The 18,174-nt window shown below is 48.4% G+C and overlaps 1 long non-coding RNA gene across 1 annotated transcript; it reads left to right on the forward strand.

The window, feature by feature from the left end:
• The first annotated feature begins 11,773 nt into the window (after positions 1–11,773).
• LOC110469073 (uncharacterized) lies at positions 11,774–14,875 on the forward strand. Its single transcript, XR_002465183.3, has 3 exons — positions 11,774–11,796; positions 13,925–14,031; positions 14,527–14,875. It is a non-coding gene; the product is annotated as an uncharacterized LOC110469073 (long non-coding RNA).
• Positions 14,876–18,174: the final 3,299 nt, after the last annotated feature.

Raw genomic sequence — 18,174 nt, forward strand, 5'->3', positions numbered from 1 at the left:
TATTTACTACTTATATTAAATGGTGTTTTTTTACTCTGAATTAATTTATAAGTGCTAACATCATTAAGAACATGGAGGTATGGAAGAAGAAAGAGGAGAAACAGGACTGGCTTACATTCCTTTATTTTAAAATTTTTGATCTTTGTGTACAAAGTAAAAACCCCCCTGTACAGGTGTTAAAATTCCCTTGTATAATACTAAAACTTTTTTCTCTCTACTTTATAACTACTTTTACTATAATATCTAAACTTTTGTGATTTCTTGTTCTACTTACAAAGTTGGTAAATCATTCCATGGCTCTAACTTAAAATTACAGCTGTTTTCAACTACCTACTAAAATCTCAGATACCTCCAACCAAAACTTAAAACCTCTAAAAATGTCTAAGAGACATTTTAAATTCCAACACATGGGACACTGGGGGCAGTGGAACAGTGGGAAAATGGGACAGTGGGGGCAGTGGAACAGTGGGACAATGGGACAGTGGGACAATGGGACAGTGGGACAATGGGACAGTGGGGACAGTGGGAAAATGGGACAGTGGGACAGTGGGACAGGAGCCACTGCTGATGCTGCTGCTTGCACCTGGCCTAGGGATCTCTGTGCTGACCAGGGTGGTTCCTCTGGATTTCATCCAGAGGTTGTTGCATGTAAAATGGAGAGATGCTGAGCTCTGGGAGTAGGGGCTCCTTCCTCTCTGTGATTCTCCTAACCCTTCGGACATGGAGAAAGGAGGAGAAGTAGTAAGATGAAGGTGTTTGCAAAAGTGGATGGAAATCAAGACAAAGAGCAAAAAGGGGAGCCAAAAGCTCTCCCTGGAGCAGGAGAGTGATGGCTGAGTGGCTCAGATGCTGCTCCTCCTGGAGGAGCCTTGAATACCAGCTGTGAAAAGGCTCTGCTGTAACAGTGGCACAGTTTGGGTTATCCCATTTCTGATTTTTGTCTCTGCTCTCAAAAACAAACTGATGGGTTGGTAGGGAGGAGGATGTCCTTCCATGGTCATACAAAGAGCACCATGTGAGCTCTCAGGAGGTGCTGTCACTGCTCAGGGAGGGTGTGGAGCAAAGGGGAGAGTGCTGAAGGCTCGGGGTCACAGGCAGAGAGAAAGAATCACTGAATTCAGAGCCAGGTCCACACCCAGCCTGCTCATCTGAAGGTAAAGTGGTTGTTAGTTCCATGAATGGGATTTACAAGCACTTCTGGCTGTGTGCAGAGCCCTGAGACAAGGGGTTACTCTGCTGAGTGTGTTTGCAAGTGGTTACCTTGGCACTGGATGTGCCTGGGAGAGACTCTGTCCACATTTTAAATGAGGCATTTACAGGTGGCATGACCTGAACCATCTCTTTTTTCAGGGTGAAAACCCAGTGGAGAGCTTTCCTAAGAAGGAAATATGTGAAATGCCTCTGCTGGAACCCCTTGCCTTCCCAGAGGGGAAGGACAGCATGTACCAGTCAGCACCTGAGCCCCGCTGGTGGGATTTGGGAGAGAACTGGAAAAGCAAAAGTAAGAAACTTGTGAGCTGAGATGAAGACAGTTTAATGGGTAAAGCAAAAGCCACATTAGCAAGCAAAACAAATCTTGGAATCCATTCCTCTCCTTTGCAGGGCAGGCAGGTGTTCAGCCACCCCCGAAAAAGCTGGGATTCATCACATTTAACAGTGACTGGGGCAGACAAACCCTATCACCCCAAACACCCCAGCTCCCTTCATCTTCTCTATCTCCAGACTCTGAGCATGATGCCATATGGTGTGGGACATCCACTGGGTCATTTGGGGTCAGCTGTGTCCCCTCCCAAATCCATGTGCATCCCCACCCCACTCATCAGTGGGGTGAGATGCAGAAAAAGTATAATCTCTTCTCAGCAATAACCAAAACATCCATGAATTATTAACACTGATTCCAGCACAAATCCAAACCACAGCCCCACAACAGCTTACTGCATAGAAAATTAATTATTTTCTTCATTATTTTTGGCCTACCCTAGCCAAAAGCAGCACAGGTGGTGATTCCTTTATCACAGCCTTTTACTGCGGTGATCCGAGCTCAGCTGTGAGGAAGACAGTAAGGAGGAAGTCTGGACTTCCAAAATAGAGACACCTGGCCCTGCAGTGCCTGCCACTTTAGGAAAGAGAACAAGAAACCACAGTACTTTAAAAAGGTGAGAGAAAAAAATGCTCTTGGGTGTCTCTTGGTTTTGAGGCATGAGAGGCTGATTCTCCTGCCAGCTACAGGTGTTTGTTCTGAGCTTTGCCTCCATGGATCGAGGTGTACTTCTTCCCTCTTGCAGGTGGTCAGCCACGAGGCCTCGTGGATTTTCCCTGATGTTGGTCAAGGCACTGGAATGGCAATCACAGCATTAATGTGACTTGCAAGCTTGCCAAGGCAAATGTGAGCACAGCTCAAGTGCAAGGAAAGCTGCACCTCGAGGGCTGTGCCCAGTTCTGGTCCTGCAGGAGAGACCTGGAGGGGCTGGAGCGTGTCCAGGGCAGGGAACGGAGCTGGGAAGGGGCTGGAGAATTCCTGAGGGAGCTGGGAAGGGGCAGGAGAGTTCCTGAGGGAGCTGGGAAGGGGCAGGAGAGTTCCTGAGGGAGCTGGGAAGGGAATGGAGAGTTCCTGAGGGAGCTGGGAAGGGGCTGGAGAGTTCCTGAGGGAGCTGGGAAGGGAATGGAGAGTTCCTGAGGAGCTGGGAAGGGGCTGGAGAGTTCCTGAGGGAGCTGAAGGGGCTGAGCTGGAGCAAAGGAGGCTCAGGGGGACCTTGTGGCTCTCACAGCTCCTGCCAGGAGGGGACAGCCGGGGGGTCGGGCTCTGCTCCAGGAACAGGGACAGGAGGAGAGGGAACGGCCTCAGGCTGGGCCAGGGCAGGCTCAGCTGGGACAGCAGCAGGAATTTCCCCATGGAAAGGGTGCTCAGGCCCTGGCAGGGGCTGCCCAGGGAGCTTTGGAGTGCCCATCCCTGCAGGTGTCCCCTGGAGGTGGCACTGAGTGCTCTGGGCTGGGGACAAGGTGGGGATCAAAGTTTGGGTGGGATGATCTTGGGGATCTTTTCCAACATGTTATATGTAGTAGATATAATTCGTGCCATTTCTAATATGATATATGTGATATTGAATATTTGTTAGAGTATACACGTTTGTATTAGGATTCTCCCACCCTTGCAGGTGAGACCGAGTGTATATTGGAAACTGATTTCCAAGTAAGAAGGTGCAGCTCCCCAGGAGATGGGGATGGGCCATGTCTGGGGAGATACAGGAACCCCAGGTGCTGATCATCTCCTGAACAACCCGAGATGGATCTCATGGAAATCCTCAGGCAGATCCATGTGAATGCAGCGCTCCCGAATTCCCATAAATTTCATCAAGGGATTCAACAACTCCGGACACTGAATTGTTCTCCCTCATCACCAAAAAAGAAAATCTTATTAACATCTGAATAGAAGAAAAGACTGATTGCTGAAATCTTGGCCTCAGGTGGAATTTTCCCTATAAAAACCACTTGTGCCAGGATGGAGGTGTGTGGGCACAGAGGAAACCTCTGCTGAGGCTGACTCCTTGTTGCACACCCAGGGCCAACCCTGGGCTCGGCTCTGTTCTTTCCTTGTGGCTGGCTAGATAGAATTTGATTTCAAAATAAAGATTGTATTTTTTCATATTAATTTGGCTGGACAAATTTTCATTTATAACACAACATAAATAATTCTGGGATTGTTTGATTCCGTGAAGGCGCCCCACACGGGGCATGGCTGTGCTCAGGGCAGGGACAGCTCTGCTGAGAGCTGAGCTGTGGTGGGAAATACCTGCTGGGCCAGCTGTGAACACGAGCCTGTCTGAGCATAGATGGCGCACCAGCTTCACTGATCACTGCTAATTCCAGCGCTGGGCATCCCAAACTCTCCCAGCTGCTCTCCTTGGACTCTGTGTCTGCACAGGCACTGCTGGGAATTTCAGAGTTTCTGTGCTGCCAGGCACTGACCCCCAGGAGAACACTGCACTGACCTGAGGCTGTGGAGAAGCTTCCAAAATGGAATGACAGAACTGGGATTGTGGGGATGGAGTTTGCTTAGAGGTGTGTGATATCACAGGGTGGAAAATCCTCCAATCCCAACCTTGACAGAGGTAGAAAAAGAAGCCAAAAACCAGCAAGGCACAACTTGCCCGGCTTTGGAAGTGGCAAAGTCACCTCTAAAGCCAGAACAGCGTGTCTGACCATGATCTCACCACCAGCCTGTCCATCCATCCCACTCCTGCAGACACAGGAGTGAGATAAGTGTTTAAATCCAGCACGAGGTGTCAGAGCCCTCAAACCCTTCTGATTCCTGGTGGCAATGAAGGGATTGTGCCTTCGTGCTCACCCTGCAATAGGGAAGCACGCCTTCTCCTTTTCCCCACTGTAAACACGTCCACGGGATTAAGTGACTGCACCGAGGTCATGCAGGAAGCTGTGGTTGGACTGGGGATTTTGGTGTGGGTCTGGCAGCCCTGGCCTGCCTCCCTGCTCATGGGCAGACTGCCTGCCCCAACAAATAAGCAAATTTGCATCTTCTAAGTGCCTCCTATTGCGTTACTAAGCTCGGGGATTTGCATTGCTGCCTCAAGTTCCTGATTTCTATTATTAGGTCTATTATATATCTCTGTGTGTTGAATTTGCCATAATAAGAGATAATAAAATATGTAAAGACATCTTTTATTATATCCCAAGATATTATTTTAATGTGACTGTGCAGTAAGGGTATGAAAGCTGTGCTTAAACCAGACTATTATTTTAATATATCTTATTTCAGCAAGCTCTAAAATCCAGAAAGGAGCTATAGCTAGACTACATATCTGCACTGAGTCTCACTGCAAATGAATTGGGAGAAAATTGGGTAGGAGCATGGCTGAATGAACAGGGAGATAACAGTGTTGGGTAATTCCATTTTGATTTCCTTCCACTTGGTGGATGTGTGTTTCTTCAGCTGGTGTGTGTCAACATCGGGCGTTGCACAACGCGGCTCTTGGCTGCCGTGCGTGCAGACCTTTCTCCTTTGATGCCACAACACCAGGGCTTTGTTTGCCTGCTCAGGTTGTTTGGAGAGTGTCTCATTGGAAGGAGGAAGAGGATGCCACAAGCTCTCACTTGTTGAGCAGGCAGAAAATGTAACTCTGCCGAGGTGGGGCATGGCAGGAAGGAACGGGCACGCTGATCATCCCAAGGTGCTTATCTGAAGGGCATTCATTCTGCAAGTCACTCCTCCTCCCCTCAGAAAAAGAGATGCTTTCTCTGTAGTGATGTTTAAGATTCCCCAACACAGTTTTTTATAGGGAATATCCAGGAAAACTTACCCATTTCACCAGGTTAATCAGGATGGTTTCATTCCACACCAGACATCCCTTCTGATGCAAAAGCAGAATGGACGGTGAACCACGTTTGCTTTCCTCCTTTTAACAACAGTTTTCTTCCTTTGCAACCTCTGATTTCATTAACGTGGATGCTGTCCCTGTTTTAGAGAGAATTTTCAGCTGAGATCTTTCCCAAATGGTTAAAATGTTTTGCTAGAAAGAGGTGTGCAAAACAAATCCCTAGGGAAAAGCCAGACCCATCCTAAATAAACTTTGCCAAACAGGAGATTAGATTTCAAGTAGTAACAGAGTTTATAATGGAGGGTATTTGCTCTAAGGGTTGCCAAGAATAAATCATGTCAGGAAGGAGAAAAGCTCACTAGGTAGTAGAATGAATAGAGGAGATTTTGGGATTATGGGAAGGAAACCACCATTAAATAAAACTGAACAAAGAAAGGGAACACAAATATAGGAAAACACGCTAACAGCTGTGATAGAGAACTGGGTAAAGAGTATTAAACCAAAAATCGACTCATATTTGTGCAAAGGAAATTTGCTGATCTGTTCTTGCCTTCTATTTGCATGTGCCAGTCATGAGTTTGGCCAGCTGAGCTGTAATGCCATCAAAACTGCAGGTGCCAGTGTCTGCAAAAACAAATGGAAAAACCAGTGTTAATATCAGCACTGGGTCTACTTGCCTTTTCCTCCAGCCAGGAAATGGAAACAATGGCACACAACTTTATGTGACCGACAAAACTTTGTTGCCAACAGCAAAGAGTCCCAGGGAACAGCCTGAGAACAATTGATGGATGCTAACTGGGAGATTGCATCACTTTGAGTCACGAAAGCGTGGATGGAAATAGACCTGTTGTTGGTTATTCCAAGGATAGAAAGTCATGGTGTCACTGTTTAAGCTGACAAAAAACAGGCAAACACATTCAGCTGGGAGGAAATGGGGTTAATGGTGATGTGGAGGGAAGAAAAATCAGAATTTGAAGGATATTGTGAAGGCAGAATGATTGACGGGGGGGGGACGAAACAAGGGAATTTGGAAATCTTCTAAGAAAACTGGCATCACACTTGTGGCTGTGCTCTTTGTAAGTGCAGGAGTGCTCAGGGGTTGGACAGCCTGTTGTTTCACCAGGGTGAGGATAGCTGGCCTGCCCCTTCCTCCCTCATGGATGAACTTTTTATGGTGTTTACCCTTCTCCAGCACTGCTGCCTCACTGCATCATTTCCCCTGCCTCCTCAGACCATGGGTGACTAAAGAGAGGAACTCTTTCCTCCACAGTTCCTTGGCAGTGAATGACCCCAGTCCCTGCAGATAGATTTTTGGTTCAGTTATTCCATCATTTGTGTTTCACTAATCCTATTATCTCCCAGCCTCTGGCTGCCTTCACCTGTGCAGTGACTGTGACTGCCCAGGGTTTCCCTCATTCCACTAGTTTGCCATGCCCTGAATTATTAAGAGGACTCTTGTGCTTTTTTTCTCTCTCCTCACTCCTATACTTTAATTTCTGAGTATTTCCATTGGATTTCTAAGGCCTTTGAAAAACCCTTCTCTGTGATCTGCCCTGCAGCACTCCCTGCCAGCCAGGGGGACAGAAATGCTGCTTCTGAGGTGTTTTTTGGACTGATTTCTCAATGAAAGCTTCAAGAGCACCTGGCAAGTGTAGACTAAATAGTGCAGTTTATTGGTGGGGCAGTGCATGCCAGCAAAACACGTGTGATACCTCCTGCTGGTGGCTGAAAAAAAAGGAAAACCACTTTGATGAACCCTTAAAAGGTTGGTTTACTTTTACAGGTTCCACAAAAAAACCTCACTGGAGCCAGAAATAAAATACCACTCTGTCCACAATGGCAGGATTGACTCTGCTTGACTTGAGGTGGGTAACAGAGGCACCCTGGATCACACCACCCTCCTTCTTGGTCTCTCTCTTGACTATATAGGGAATTTGGTCAGCTAATTCTGGCCTTGAATCACACCCACAGCAGATGACTAATGCTGCCCTAAACAGAGATTTCTACTCTAAACCCTCACTGAATGGGCCTAGTGCCTTTCTGGTGGCAGATGAAGGGCTGGCACTGCCCAGAGTTGTAACTCAGGTGACCTTGGCCAGGCCAGTGTCCCCTCCCTCCCATCCCTGCCACTGCAGGGGAAATGGGCAGGCAAGGGAAGCTCTCCTGGCCTGGGACAGCAGGGCTGCAAGCCCAAGAACTGATTTACTGCTCCCCTCCCTGCTCAGTGGCTGCCCAGGTGGATGGTGCTCCAGCACGCTCCTGTGGATTTTTGGGAAACCAAGTGGTGCAGAGCTGGAGCTCCATCCAGCTCATCCAGCTGGAGAGACTGGAAAGAGGGAGGGGAAGGGCTTCAGTGCCACCTTAGCTAGGTTTTACCCCAGGTTTCTTCTTCAACATCCACCTCCTACTTCCCTTTTGTTTTTTTTTTTGGTTTTTTTTTTTTTTTTTTGGGTTTTTTTCTTTTTTTTTTTTCTAATTTGCTCACTTTTCCATAAATAGCTTAATGCTTCTCAAATCCAGCCTTCTTGGAGGGGGTTGGAGGGGGAAGGGTGGACAGAGCCCTTCCTGAGCACTCACCAAACAATTCCCAGAGAGGAACCAGGTGGGAAAAGGGATAATGGATGGGCAGCACAGCTGAGGTGCCCACTCAGTGCTGAGGCTGCCCAGGGGGAGGCATGTATTTGAGGTGCTCAGTCAGCAAAGATCCCTGAGCAGCCAAGGGTGACTCCCAGTCACTTCTGGCCCATTTCCCCTGTTAATCTCTTTTCCAGCAGTGTTGTCACACCTTCCCATTCCCCTTTCTCCCAGCCACCTGAATATTCCAGCTCTTTGTGGTGAGGATATAATTATTTAAATTGCTCTCCATAGTTGCAGGCAGGCTGTAAAACCAATAAGTTGACCCAGTGCCCCAGCCTAGATAATGTGCCCTAGAATCTGAAACCCTGAACTCCAGCACAGGTACATTTAATACCCGTGGCAGAGATATGCAATCAAATTTTTGCTGATCCACCAGAATTCCTGAGAAACTTTCTAGTGCACTTGGGTGAATTATCCCCTCTTTGGTTTTTATGGGCAGGGCTGCAGCCATCTATCCAAAACCTGTGTTTGACACCTGAGTGGGAGCTATAGGAGAGTGACATGAGAAAAACTGGGATTGTTGCTCATTTAAAAAGAAAAATAAAAAATCCCTTGACCATACATTCCAACCAAGCTTTTGAATTGAAAAAGAGTGAAGACGAAAAAATAAAAAAACAACAACAAACAAACAAACAAACAAACAAAAAAACCCACCAAAAAAACAAAAAACCAAACAAAAAAAAAAAAAAAAAAAAAAAACAAACAAAAAAAAACCCCCAAAAACCTAGAAAGCCATGGAAGTGTGGTCTGTTCAGAATTTCCAGCTGTAAAGTGCTTGGAATTCTGAGCCTGGCAGGGGAGCCTTGGTGCTGCTGGAGGCCACACCTTGTGCCAGCTGGGCTCTGCTCACCTATGCCAGCCCAGCTGGCAGGGGGTTTGGCAGGAATGGTAGCTCAGGTCTTTGCCAGCTTGTATAAACGCTGTTCCCGACAGAAAAACAATGAAGTTGTTCTTTTTCCCCGCCTGGGAGCCATTAGGGAAAGTCAGAGCAGTCCTTTTACAGCCAGGCTTCCCTTTGATGGCCACCTTCCTTATCAGCACAGCTCTGCCAAGCTGGAGATACTCAGGGTTTGGTGTTTGAGATCACAGAAATGACTGGAAGTGTGTAAGAAGAGCCACTGCAGCTTTCTTCTTTCCTTGAGCCAGCTGGTACTTTATCCTTAGGCAATGTCAATTAAAAATTCAAACAGGCAGTCAACTCAACAAAACCCCATTTATTCTGCGAAAAAGCAAGCAAAGACATGGCTTTTGGGGCTAGATCCACTTGAGGCAGGGCTGGAGGAGCACAGGTCTGGAGATGGGGAGGTTGTAAATCCCCCAGGAGCTCTGCAGAGTGCTCTCCCCTTTTTCGCACTCGCTGTTTCTAGAGCTGAGCTCCAGCACTTCCAGTGGAGGAGGTCGAGGCTGCTCTCAAAAGCTGGGTGTTCCACCCCATGGCTTGTGAAAAAGCAGCCCTAACCCAAGTCCCTGGCAGGAAACACTTCTTACTCATGCTCTACTCAAAAGTTACTCTACCCTGGCAGCCAAGCTCACGGAGAGCAAACACCTCTGCCAGCAGCAGGGATGGGCTCCAGGTGTGAGAGGGTCCCTGGGTTTGTGCTCTCAAAAAGGGAAAGGAGGCTCCAGAGCTGCCAGGCTCAGCCCTGTGCTCCCAGACATGCTGCTTCTACTTTGTTCCACTCTTCCCACCCAAGAAAAGAGAATAATATTTGCTCACCTCCCTCGCCGGGCTGTTGGGAGATGGCAATGAATGTCTGCACAGTGCTGCAAACATAGAAGGTGCTAGAAAAATGTGGAGCCTGCAGGTTCCCAGCAGCGTATTTGAACGTTGCAGGAAAGGGAAATAGGGTGCTCAGACACTTGTGGGGAGAGCAGGACAGGTTTATTGCAGGCAGGAATGTTTAAAGCCACAAATACAGGGGGTGCCAGAATGGGTTTATGAGGAGGTGATGGACTGCAGGCACTCCATAAAGCACAGCCCTGCTGACCAGTGGCACTGGGGCAGAGCTGGATGCTGACCTGAGCGGGCTGTCACATCTGTCACCCTGCCAGGGGGCTGGGCAAGGCTGAGGGAGTGTGGAAAGCAGGCTGATGTGTCCTCGGAGTCACCTCTGAGCAGAGCCAGAGCAGAAGAGTGGGTGCCACAAGCCCTTGCCTGCAGACACTCGTTATCAGGGACCTGTGAGAGGTGTTGGTGCTCCTGCAGGGCTGCTGAGGGCTGCAAGTGCCACCACTTCAGCAGCCTGCAGAGCTGCCACTGCTGCTGGGGACAGGCAGACTGCTGTGCTGAGCCCCCAGCCCTCCCTGGCTGTGAGGAGGGGGACAGGAGCCCTTCCCTGCTCTGCTCTCCCTGGCTCTGCAGCGTCACTCCCAGCACACTCAGCCCAAGGCTGCAGAATTTGGTCCAGGCTGTTTCCCAGGGCTGTTCCCAGTGGGACATGGCCACTGGGTGGCCATGGTGGTGATATCTGTGGCAGAGGTATGCAATCAAATTTCTGCTGATCCACCAGAATTCCTGAGAAACTTTCTAGTGCACTTGGGTGTATTATCTCCTCTTTGGTTTCATGGGCAGGGCTGCAGCCATCGATCCAAAACCTGTGTTTGACACCCAGGTTGGACACTGTTATGGACAAATTCAATTGGGAAGGCTAATTATAGATAAATCAATTAACAAGAATCTATTAAGCAAGTGGTATTAAGCAAAAGAACAGTGCTGGGCAGCCAGGGAGCCTCTGCTCTGCCACGGTGCACCTTCCCCCTTTGACCTTTTTGTTTTATAGTCCTTTTTTGTTTGTTTGTTTTTTCCCCAGTTGATGTATTTTCTCTCGATGTACTCTTCACCGGTGCAATTGGTAGCTAGGGGGTCTTTTTTCTGCCCTTGGTGGTCATAGGAATGAAGGCTCCTCATCTTCCTTGCAGATTGTCCTCGGCCTAAAAGTTAACTTGTATATAATTAGTTACACAGTCTTCTATGCTAGTTACATCTGCAAAATTCTTAAGCAGAATACTTGCTGTTTCCCCCCTTTTCTCCTTCTCCTCCCACATCTTGAGATTCCCTACTCATTTCAAATTCTTATCTCCTTCAATGCTCGTTTTGAAGAACAAATACCTTTTTATTTATTACAGACACCATGGCCGCAGGTATCACATGGCGGTGACAGGGATTTCACGGGGTGGGTGCCACTCTTGGCAAGGGGCAGCCTTGCCTCATGCCCAGGCACCAGAGCTCTCCTGGAAGGGCAGAAAATGCTTTGAGGGATGGGGGGATGCGCTGATGCCCACGGCACCGGGATGCAGCGGGTCAGGCATCACGCAGAAAGCCAGATTTGGGGATGTCACTGAGCCCAGACTTGGGGCTGTCACTGAGCCCAGATTTGGGGATGTCACAGAACCCAGACTTGGGGCTGCCACAGAGCCCAGATTTGGGGCTGCCACAGAACCCACACTTGGGAATGTCACAGAACCCAGACTTGGGGATGCCACACAGCCCAGACTTGGGGCTGCCACTGAGCCCAGACTTGGGGATGTCACTGAGCCCAGATTTGGGGATGTCACTGAGCCTAGACTTGGGGCTTTCACAGAACCCAGACTTGGGGATGTTACAGAACCCAGACTTGGGTCTGTCACTGAGCCCAGACTTGGGGATGCCACTGAGCCCAGACTTGGGGATGCCACACAGCCCAGACTTGGGGCTGCCACAGAGCCACTTCCCTGAGCTCAAGGACCAGCAGGACTCTGCTCCCCAGCAGGGACTGGCAGCCAGAGCCTCCCCATAGCAACGGAGACAAACAAACCCCGCGGCTGCAGCGATGACTGAAGGGAAAGGGTAAGGGAACAGCCAAACTATTTTTATATTTCCGAACTACGCAGCAGCAGCTGCTATTTTTTCCTTTTCCGTGCTGAGTGGCCACGGTGGTGTGATGGGTGATATCCCCCCTCCTTCCCCTGCGTGCTCTGAGCTGAAGTCTCAGCGATTTGTCTGACAAGTTTCACGTTGGTGGGTCCCTGGCTCATGCACGGTGTTTGCTCCCCAGCATTAATTCACAGTGTGAGTGTGCACACCCAAACACCTCCCCGGCAGAGCTGGGACGTGCATGCAGTGAGTGTGGACACCCTCTCTGAGTTGCCACATCCCTCCAAGGGCTGGGGACAGCCTGCCAGCCCCCAGGCTGCAGGAGATCCACCGGGTGCCACCTCGGATGTCTCTGCTCCTTGGGGGCTTCTCCCAGCGGCCAAGCGTGGGCATGGGCAGTGGGGGTGGCAGAGGGGCAAGAGCTGGGCAGGAAATCTCTCCACACAACTCCTGGAGGTGTGGGAATGTTCCCTCTGGGAGATGGAGACCCTCTGCAGCTCTTCATGAAGCGTGAGAAGGGATGAGAACATTCTCCTTCCACAGCCAGCTTGGGGGCAGGGGTTGGACCAGGCTCTGGTGGCTGAGGGCTCCCAGGTGGGGGTGGCTTTGACTCACCTACCTGGGCTGTCTCCATCACCCAAGGCTCCCTTTACTGGCAGCAGGAGAAATGGGTGTGTTTTGGGCATGAGTCAACTGGCCTAATTTTGCTTTCTGTCTTAGGGTAAGGTGAATTCCCCTGGATTTTCTTCTCCTCCTTTCTGTTGGCTGCTAAGGGACATTAGCTCAGATAAACTGATGCCTCCAGTGAGCTGATGAATGGCCATCCCACGTTAGTTACTGAGTGTTAGCTGCCCTAGCCTGGGCAAACATAACCTCAGTTGGCTTTGCTCATGCTGCAAGAAAGCCTGTAGAGATCCCTGAGTTGTGACAACTTATTTTTTATTTTAGTGTGATGAGAGAACAAGTCAATGGCTCAGAAACCAAAGCCCAGCTGTGAGGAAGCCAGTGCTGCCATGATCCCTCCTATTAATCTGATTTTTCTGTTAAAAGGTTCTTTGAGCGTTTTGGTGGAAAGCGTTTCACAGCAATAGCACAGAGGGAAGTGAAGGAATTACTTCAGATGTAGCTGTCTTTTTTCTGCCTTCATTTGCTTTTACTTTCCCACCAGGCTGGAAACCATGGGCAGAGTGCAGAAGCGAGGGCATCCAGGATTCCTGGAGCTGCAGCTGCAGTTTGTTATGGGCTGGGTTTGGGTTAGGCCACCACTGTGTCAGGCAGCACGCAGACAGTTCCTGTCCCAATTCATCACCAAAGCAGCAGCAGTGCTGGTGGTGATCACACATTTGATGTTTTCCTCCTGGAAACTCCTGGAGGATGGAGCAGCTTCAGTGAGCAGCCACTGGGGCCAGAGGTGAAGCCTTGACCTGGAAAGGAGCCTTTGTGGGGTGGTGATTTATGGCCAAGCTGTCCAGCCATCACTGGGGGACAGAAGAGCAGCTCCTGCCACACTCATCTGGCAGAAATCTCTCCTCTTACTGGAAATTTGTTGTTTAAGGAGATGTTGATCAAACCAGCGCTCCTGCCCGGGCTTTGAACACCCTTGGAGGTCAAGTTTCAGCACGCAGCAAGGTTCATGCCAACAGGCAACTGACTGAATGAATGAATCAAAGGGAAAATTAATGAGGTTTCAAACGTGGAGACAAGTCAGAGCCACGTCTCTACACCTAAATGCAAATTTGGCTTAACCCCCCCCCGCACCCCCCACCCCTGCATATTTGCCAAGGGGTTACAGCCCTGGCTCAGCGCTGGTTAAGCAATCGGGTAAAGCACTTTGTGTTCCTGCCTGGTGGCACAGACACATCAGCTGAGACATCCACGGCCTGGTGTTGTTTGGAGGAAGGGCTCGGTGCTGTCTGGGTGGGGATGTGTAGGAAATAAAAGAACAATAACTCCGTTCTTCAGGCGCCTAAATCGGCCCTTTGTTCTCTCCTCCTTGATGTGCTGGAGGAAAGTCACTGCAAGTGCCATTGTTTTCCCAGAGTGTTTTTGAAGAGCTTCAGTGTGTTCCTCAGCTTAATTCAACAGATTTACTTGTTTTCAGAATATATCAGATGAAATATTCGAGGAGAAAGCCAAGATGTTAATTCTGTTTCTCTGCTTGCATGAGGAACCACCTCTGGAGGATTTTGAGGCTCCTTTGTTTGCATGGTAAGAGGTGTCTGAGAATGATTTTTTAATGATTTCAACTTAGAGGGTCTACAAAGAGGCTGAGGTGGTTGGATGGGGGAAACCATCCCTTTTCTGCCCATTACTCTTTGCTTTGTAGGCCAGGCTGGGGCAGTGGCTGCACTCCCCTGGCACTGACCTGCACCCTTCCAGCAGGCTGTAATTCAGCAGTTCCTCATTTCAGCACAAGACCAGCAGAGGAATGGAAAGGATGGTCCTGCTGAAAAGCTCACAGCCACGCCGATATGCTCAGAGGGAATTTATTTTCTTTTTGGCTGTAGGTGTGCTGTACATCCGTTACACATCCTAAAGCAATTATAGGAGAAAGAAGCCATAAAAAGGGCTCTGTGCCCAAAACCTCACCTGTGTTTTCCAGCTGTGTTAGGGAACCTAAGAAAAGCCATTTCCTCTTTCCACAAACCATCTTTCTTTGAAGGCAGCTATGTGTGGAATAAAAAGTGGTTTTTTTCTTTTCAGTGCTGCTGCAGAGCATTTAAGGAAAGTATTAATAAGACAGGTCTCCTTCAAAGGCCAGCTGAAGAACCCTTGAAGAAAAGTCTGCCCTCCACCCTCTCCACACCACTTCAGGGACATGAGAAGTGTTGTTTTGCTGCCTCAAAAGCTGTCTGTGCTGAGGATCACAAAGGATGAGACAACTTTACCCCTCTGGCCATGTTCCTGTTGGCACTGTCACTGCACTCCTGCTCTCCTGGCTGCTCTCACCTGGGGCTAAATCCTCTTCACTTCAGTGACAGGGAGACAGAGACACGTTTCAGAGAGAGAAAAGCAGCAAGGACGTAGTTGCAGCACTGTGGAGAGCTGAAATGAGTAGAAAAAAAAGTGGTTTAGTATCTGAGAAGTGATGGATCTCTCTGTCTGCCTACCCATACAAGCCCTGGCTCTCAACAGAACAATAAATAAATAAATAAATAAATAAATAAAGCAACATTTTTTTTCATAAAATCCACCCTATCAACAAAGTGGGGATTGCATGTGACGTTGATGAGGCGCAGCAACAACATCAACAACAAAAAATTAGAGTTCTGAATTAAAACCTTTTGGGAAAGCTTGGCTTTGAGCTTGGAATTGGAGTCAGGAACGAGTGCAGGCTTGCTGGGAGGTGATTAAGGCTCGGTGTGAAAACACACCTGGGGTGTTCCCTGGGGACTTGGTTGACTGCTGCTTGTTCTGGGCTCTGATCTCCAGCAACAAGATAAGGCAGGGCTTGCTTCCAGGGGAGGTGAGGAGCATGAATGGGAATGTTCAAGGAGTCTCTGGAGTGCTGAAGGGCTGGCAAGGTGTGAGGAGAGCGGGCCTGGAGGCTGCTGGAGGGGTGTAGGAAAATCTTCTGAGATGACTCAATGCAGGATGAAAGAGAGGGAATTTTGGGGGAGGGAAGGAAAACTGAAAACTGGCTTCTACTCAATTTTCGCAAGACTCCAGAGGGGCTGGGTGGGGCTGGGTGTGAGGAAAGCAGGGCTGGATGCAGAAAATGTGATTAAAAGAAGAGGAGCCCTGAGCTGACAGTGCTCAGGTGGAGATGCTCTGGCTGTTTCTCATTCCTGATTTACCAGGAAAGTGGGAAAATATGAGCAGGAGGCATTAATCATGCCATTCCATGTAGTCCTCAAATACATTGGATTACTGGAGAATTTATTAATAGAGAGGTGGGTGATGACTTACAAACAAAGAGCTTTTAGGGCAGGAAGTCCCAGTTGTTGAGTGATAATAATTGAGTGTAATTATTTTAAATAGAACATTTCCAAAGAATGAAAAACGCTGCAATTCCCTCTTGTTGGGCAGTGCTGTAGGCATCAAAAAAATGAATGCTGCACAAGGGAAAATGCCTTTCCTGCCAAACCTGCCAGGCCAAGACACTCCAGCTTTTGTGAGTCCATGGGGAAAAATTTCTAAAAATTATTTATATAACTATTATCACCACCATACACCTGTAGGGCTCTGTGGAGCCAGAGCAATGCAAGCAGACAGATGGGAAAAAACTTCTGAACCTCTTGCAGGTGACTCAGTAGTGAACGGGAAAAATCTGTTGTGCTCGAAATTTGTTGTGGAAAAAGACCAAGGACAGCATGCAAAATAAAAGTATTTGAAGTCTTTACTACTCCCAGTTCTTTCAACAGGGTTTTTTAAAGACCTTGCTGTAGTCAGATATTTTTTTTTTTCTTCAGTGTAAGCGGTTTGGACCTGCCTTTGAAATCTCACTTTCATACTTTATGTGCTAATTTATACTCAGAAACCTGAGTCCACACTCTGCAATCCTCTTCAGGCAGGGTAAGGCTTGCAACTGCCTTCAATTATCTTTTGAAAGCAGAGAAAAAGTTAGAGCTTCAAAGCTCCATGTTTTATCACTTATGTTATTGATGGATAGCACTGAGAAAGTCAGCTAGGACAGAGGAAGGGATTAAAAAAAGAATTGTTGCATCACATGCTTCAGATATATCCTTCCCTTTTCTAACTCATCAAAGAGTAGGTGGATTATTTGACTCTAGGATCCCATAGGAAGCCTTTTCCTAGATCTGGTTATCCCAGTGATTCAAACATTCCATCTAATTTACAGCCTAAATAAATGGATGGCCAGTGTGCATCCATATGTTCTTATGAGGAAATTATCCTGGCAGCTCTTCCCAAGTGTTTCTGCCCAGCACTCTAATAGGGAACACCTAATTTACAGAATTACAGGATCACAGAATATCCTGGGCTGGAAGGGACCCACAGGGATCCCGTCCAGTGCCAGCCCTGCCCTGCCCAGACCCCCCAAAATCCCACCCTGGGCATCCCTGGCAGCGCTGCCCAAAGGCTCCTGCAGCTCTGGCAGCCTCGGGGCCGTGCCCATTCCCTGGGCAGTGCCAGCACCTCTGGGGAAGAACCTTTCCCTGAGCTCCACCCTAAACCCTTTCGAGTTTTTATCCTGCTCTTTTCCCAAGGCAAAGCTTTTAGCAGAAGTATCCAGGTGATGCAGCCTTTTCTCTTCTGATTATCCTGATAATCCTTCTCCATCCCTAATTTATGCCCCTTGGGAGTTCATGCTGGGAATTGGAAGCAAGAATTGTACCTGCAGTTGCAAAGGAAATCTGACCAAAAGCTTGTACAGTGGCATTACTTTAACCCTTCCTAGGACATCCCTAACAGAGGCACCTCTTTGGAAGCATTTTAAGGCTGAAGTTCCCTCTTCACATCTGCATCCTGTTATCATTCCTAACTGCCCTTTCCTCAGGGGAGAAAGCTCTGTTGCTGCCAGGTGATGAATTTCTTGCTTGGAGAAAAAAAATCAGTAATTCCCAAAGGCATGACCTTGCACTACTGGATTTCCTCCCTTTTCTGCTACTTTGGATCATGAGGTCTTACTGTAACATGCTCTAACATTCTGAACTGAAGCTGCTTCCCAGTTTTGTGACATCAGCAAATTTTATTAGCACATGCTGACGTTCTGAGCCAAGGCCATGAGGAAAATTATTGAGTCAGATGAGTCTTGGAAACACTCCTGGGGAAGGAGCCTCTGTTGCTGACTCTTCTCCCCACTGCCTGAGGCTCCATCCCTTCAGTTTTGCCCATCTCAGCCTCCTCCTTCTCCAGGTAAACCCATACCTTGCCCTGCAGCGTTTTTGGAACTGAGAGAGGAAAAGTTTATGGCAAATCTGATCTCTAGAAAATCAGATACCAGGTTTGACAAGAATAATCTGCCCCGAGGTGAACCTGCCTTGCATCTTGCCACATCCACCTCCGTGCCTTCAGCTGCATGTTTTATTTCCTCCTTTAAAATACATTGCTTGCAAGGAGGAGAGTCCAGCAGGCTCACAGCTGGACACATGTGTGTTTTTACCTGGGGAACAGCCCAGGTGTGAGCTTGGCTCTGCTGTGGGCTGTGGGCACACAGAGATCCTGCCCTGCAGCTGCAAAAATCCCTTTTCCCTGTCCTCCAGAGAGGACTTCAGCTGTTTAATGATCCATCTCCATCCCTAGATAGGCATGCAGGGAACTCCAGTGGGAACAGAACCACGGTTTAAGCAGTGCCTGTATCAATTGTGCTTTGCTGGTGCCTTAAACACCAAAAGCTGCACTGGTCCCCCCTCACTGGTGAGTCTTTGAGGAAGACTTCAGGTCAGAGAT

The sequence above is a fragment of the Lonchura striata genome, chromosome 2 (genome assembly GCF_046129695.1).
Source record: "Lonchura striata isolate bLonStr1 chromosome 2, bLonStr1.mat, whole genome shotgun sequence".
NCBI classification, from domain to species: Eukaryota; Metazoa; Chordata; class Aves; order Passeriformes; family Estrildidae; genus Lonchura; species Lonchura striata.